We start from the raw sequence: 6,062 nt of genomic DNA on the forward strand, positions 1-6,062 counted from the left end.
AAAGCCTAGCAGTGCTGAATGCTTCTTTAGCTTCCAGCTGGCTTAGGGTTCTCTCTGACCAGGGGGCAGTTGCCCTAGTTGCACTCCTCTAACACTATTCCTGTCATGTGTGACTGTGGTATTCTATTAGCATGATATTTCTGTGTAGCATTCTGTAATAATTTGGCTTATTCTGTTTTCTTGATAGTAGAGGAGATATATGTGAAGGGGAGGGGAGACAGGGATATTGTTGATCCTTGCTCTGTATTTGTATTTATAAAATGACAATTGTACAAAATATTGTTTCTTTTTATATTTTAATAAAATACATTCAATATAAAATAACTGAGGCTTGTGCGGATGGGATCAGATGGTTTGCGGGGACCAAGCTCGCAGAGAGGGGGGGGGGGGAACTGTTTTTAAAAAAAAATTTCAGTCCTAGTAGTTTGCCGGTCCACAAAATAATAATTTTATTTCCACCGGTCCATAGGTGTAAAAAGGTTGAACACTGTTCTAAGCTATCATCTCACATGGTAGGAACCCCTGACTCAAAGAAAGTGCCTATGGTTCAGTTGTTAAAGGCACTGCTTCCATCTTCTAAAGGCCATGAGTTCAAATCCCAAGGATGGTCAGATACCAGGGCACATATTACTACTTTTTTAGTGGCATTTTGCCAACTAGGTGCATCTTAAGGATGTCAAGATTGTGTACCAGGAATATCTAATAGCTCTGAACTATAGCCATTGTAAGTAGTGTATTTCCTTTTCTTAACCTTCTGGAAATGAGGTTTAGTATGCAATATATACAGTATATATACATATATATATATATTAATGTTCTTTAAGTAATGCATTATTAAACATATTTTGAGCTTAATATCAACCTGGAGTCCTCTTTAGTCCAAAAAATAGCTTTAGTATGCAAATATACATTTTTTTCATGTGTTTTTGACTAATGCATTATGAAACATATTTTGACCTTTATGTCAACCTGGAGTCCTCTTTAGTAAAAAAAAAATAGAAGCTTTAGTATGCAATATATAGTTTTTTCATGAGCTTTTTTTTTTTTTTTTTTTAATTAAACATCAAAAAATAGAAGCCCTATTTTGTGATGAGAATATATCAGATTTGAAATATATATCCTCAAGCACACTACCACCTAAATGAAGCCTATCCAGCGCCCAACTGATGCTCAAAAGTAGACCTCCTTATGCAAGCAGTGCTCTTACTAAAAATACACAATTTAGTCTGCAATATATATATTTTTTTCATATAATTTGAGGAACATAGAAGCCAAAAGAGCAATTGGGCAAGTACTGAAGGTACATGTTAGATATTTAGCCTAGAGAAATGACTGCTTCTAAATCAAGACTATAACCTTGACTTTGGAACTGACATGCACTTTACTATCCGAGTGTGTGGGGGGGGGGGCAATGGTTAAAACCACGGCCTTCGTACCCTGACGTTGTTGGTTCAAATCCAACTGCTCCCTGTGACATGTAAAAATTTATTTAAAAAAGGATTTAAAAAATATCATAGTGGTGCCAGCATTTTGCTGCATACAATTTTAATGAAATCGACATTCTAATGACATCATAATGAGATACAATGTTGTAGACTTCTTTTTGTAGATGTCTAAAAGGCAATTCTGTAAAGGATGTCTCTAGACCAGATTCTATAATAATAAAAAAAAGTTTATATATCGCAGGATCATAAAGTTCTATGCGGTTTACAATAGTTAAAAATGCTACAAATTGAGTAAAACTTACAAAGTTAAAAACTAGTAACTAAAAACCTTTAAAGATCAGTTATTGTATAAGATTTTGCAAATCAGCTACCTAAATGTCTATTTAGATACGCCTAGCAGTGCTGAATGCTACTCTCTATAGTAGTGCATCTATGCATTATATAATCACGCCTAAATGTAGACGTCCTTTACAGAATCTACCCCTAAATCTTAAGGCTTTCTTTTGAATAATCTTTACTAATTTAAGTATATTTATTTGTTTTCAAACTGGTCTTTCTCTTAGTGTGAGGAATATTTTCTCATGCCTTTAGATTAGATTGTTTTGTTAAACCTAAGAAAGAAATGTAAGTTGCAGGAAAAACCTGTGTAGCCTGGCTAGGTGACCTCTTGACCTTGGCTTTTTGAAACCAGAGGCTACTACATTCCAATGTTGAGAAACTGTCAGCTTTGCTAGAGAAAGCATGCTGTGTTTTATGGATCACATAAGTATTTTGATTTTATCTTTTAACACAAATTTCTTCCTATAGTTTGCATCTAAGAGCTTTCTTTCTTTAAGACCGTAATAGTTATAATGAAGGAGCATTTCTGTTTAGAGCATGTTTTGTACTTCTTTAGTAAACAATGGATAGAATGGTGAGGGCTAATTAGCTTGCATTACAAATCCAGCACTAAGGATACAAACTGTCAGCTCCACAAAAAGAGGATCCTTCAAGAGTATTTTCAGATACATATTTTAGAAACCGTGTAAGAGTTCATTATCTTTAACAGAAATGTATTTAACTTCTATACTTTGTAAAGCATTTTACTCATCCAAAATTGACTCACCTAATACTAGCTCGAAAGGAATCAATACAAAAGAACTGTTCAACTTGGTTACGAATTTATTTGACACCACATGCCACACTCAACTCATGCATAATATTATGCTGCCTTCAGCAAATGATCAAGCACAGCATTTTGATTCAAAAATTAAAAACTTAAGAATTAACTGTTCATTGAATGACATATATGAACATCAAACAGTTAATATTCAAGGAAATGAAATACCAGCAGATATGATCTGGAATTCCTTCCAAAATTTAGAATGGAACAATTTTATCAAATTATACAACAAATACACTAAATCATACTGCATTTTGGACTTCTGTCCCCCAGAAATTATAAAAGCAGCTCCTTTAGAATTTAAACTAACTTTGTTGAATTATTTGACCGGTAAGTTAAAAATTGGAAAATTCCTTACTAATAATGGTCATATTATAATAACCCCAATTCCAAAAAATCATAAAGAATCATTAGCATCAGTAACCAACTACAGACTAGTAGCATCCATTCCATTTTTTGTAAAAATCATGGAAGGATTGGTACATACCCAATTGATGGAATATCTTGACCAGTTCTCTCTTTTACATGAAACTCAATCCGGATTCAGACCTATGTTTAGGACTGAGACAGTAATTGCAGCCATCTTGGATAATTTATGTTTCTTGTTTAGTAGGGGCCTTAATGCCATGATTATGCAATTTGATATGAGCTCTGCCTTTGACTTAGTGGACCATGGGAAATTGTTACAATGCTTAGATGCAATTGGTATCATAGGAGAGGTGCTAGACTGGTTCCAAGGTTTCCTTATGTCCCGCACCTATCAAGTACGTTTTAATTACAATCTCTCCAATACCTGGAGTAATCCATCTGGTGTTCTGCAGGGGTCACCATTATCCCCATTGCTTTTCAACATTTACATGTCATCATTAGGTGCGCAACTGACCCAGCTGGGGATTAAAGTATTCAGCTATGCAGATGACTTTAAGATCATTATCCCATTTGGTACCTCTCTCTCTGAAGTTACTCCTATGGCAACAGAAGTACTAGACTTGATGGCACAATGGATGACTGAATTTAGACTGAAGTTTAACTCAGAAAAACAAAATTCTTTGTAGCTTCATCTCACCCACTTGATACAAAAACTTCACTGTGCATCAATAAATTTAGTTACCTTATTCAACATACTATGAAGGTTCTGGTGTAATACTGGACCAGGGCCTAACCATGAAAGACCAGGTGGACTCTTTGGTTAGAAAGGGTTTCTTTACTCTCTGGAAGCTTCAGTCCATCACAGCATATTTTAATGCTTCATCATTCAGAATTTTAGTTCAATCCCTTATACTGAGCCAACTTGACTACTGTAACATCACCTATCTGGCAATTTCCCAGAAGAATATGCAGCGATTACAACTGGTGCAAAATGCAGTGGTCAGACTGATTTTTGGGTTGAAAAAGTTTGACCATGTAACTCCTCCTTCCTGCTTTGGTTGACAATAGAGGCACGTGTGAAGTTTAAGTTTGGATGCTTCTGCTTTAATGTACTGTTCGGTTTAGCCCCTAAATATATAAATGACCTTTTCTCCTTCCCAACCAACAGATATAAGAGAAGCTCACACTTGAATTTTGTATCTCCACCATCAACATCTTCTCTCATATCAAGTATTATGGGGTAAAGACCTGGAACAATTACTTATTATGCTTGCTAATATTTATGGGGAATTTAGGAGACACCTAAAAACATATCTGTTCCTGAAGTACTTTAGGCAGCTGATTTGTACAATATCTTTTCCACTTTAACTGATCTCTAGAGCCGCTATTCACTAGTTTTAACTTGTCAGTTCTACTCAATTTGTAGCATTTTTTAATCATTGTAAACCGCATAGAACTTCACGGTCCTGTGGTATATAAACTGTTATTACTATTAAAAACTTTCTTTAAAACTGTTAAGTTTCAAAGCTCAGGAATTTTCTTTGTCTGAAATAATCATGCCTTCTAAGGGAATGTGCTGACCAAGTATATGAATTTGAGATGACGTGTCACCAGTCATTTCAATAGTATATAAAAAAATGCCCAACTCTTTTTCTTTGGAGATCCTTCTCCACAAGCAGGGCTGATTTAAGTCCAGTGTGAAAGGATCTTCCTCATACAAAAGGCAATGATGGGGTTATGTTTTATAGAAATGTATTTAATTAACTGGCATTTTAATTTCAATTTTAATATAAATTGAATAAATATTATTTTTAATGAAAATGCATACATTTGTGTGCGTTATTGGCAAGGTAGCCATGTTGGGCCGGGACAAGGTATCCTGTGCTTAAACCTCAAAGATCAAGTTTAAATCATTGCCTTTAAGATCCTGACAGGTAATGCCCCCGACTACCTAAGAGTTGGCCATCCTACTCCAGGGTGCCTCCAAAAGATATCTGTAACTATGACTTAACTATATTAATAACTGTACTGATTTACCTGTACTTTCAATTCTAAAGTCTGTATCAGTTGTAACTTCCTGGGTAACTAGCCCAACCTCTTGTAATGTAATCTGACCTTGAACAAGTAAAGGCGCACTAGAAAACTAGATTAACATAACATTTTATTGTACTATTTATTCATGACATTCTTTAAACTGATTTGCAATTTATAATATATAGTTGAGTTGTTGTCTAGTAAAAACACATTTTGTGTATACTTTTAATGTTTGTATATGGTATTTTTTTTGCACATTGCATATACTGTATTTATATTATATGTAACAATCACTAGTTTTTACATTGGTTTTATATGCTTTTCCAATTAATTACTATATAGCTTTTCCTTTATTTGCATTGTATTAGTTTATGTCTAAATTTGTTACTTGTAGATGCTTTAACACCTGATGCAGGAATCAATTGTTGTTCCATGCAATAGCTCATCTAGATACATCTGTTTATGAGCAGTTTCCTCTAAGATGAGTGGAAGTCATATACATGATGTTTCAATTTTACAGTTTCAATAGTGAAGGACAAGGAAGCTCTGCAGGGCTCCAGGTAAGCTGCTTGGTCCTATCAATTGAAAGCACAGTATTTAAGCACCACCTCCTACTGGAAGTAATGCAATTGGAGGACTCTTCCCTCAGCTTAAAAGAAAAGTGTGAGGGTGCTTTTAATGCATTTTCATTTGGACTACTGTATACCAATAAACTATTTGGCCTCTTTAGTTCTTGCTTATTCTTGCTTGGATTGGAAGATCATTCATCCACCCTACCCTTTTACTCCTTTTTCTTTTGTTTGTTCAAAAAAACATTTCATCCAGGCTGAGTTATCACTGCTATAGTGTCCCAAGAGACCCTGCACAAAATAAATCTTCTCTATCATGGCCTGGTAATAATGGAAGATCTAGCACACTTCTCTCTTATGGTTTGGCTCTAGAGCTGCCTCATCTAATGTTATATAGAATTGCAGATATTCAAAAGATTTAACTCTTCTAGAAGTAAGGAAGTGTTCTTCTATATTAACAGCTTATAGCAGAGTTTAGACAGC

The sequence above is a fragment of the Geotrypetes seraphini genome, chromosome 10 (genome assembly GCF_902459505.1).
Source record: "Geotrypetes seraphini chromosome 10, aGeoSer1.1, whole genome shotgun sequence".
Classification (NCBI taxonomy): domain Eukaryota; kingdom Metazoa; phylum Chordata; class Amphibia; order Gymnophiona; family Dermophiidae; genus Geotrypetes; species Geotrypetes seraphini.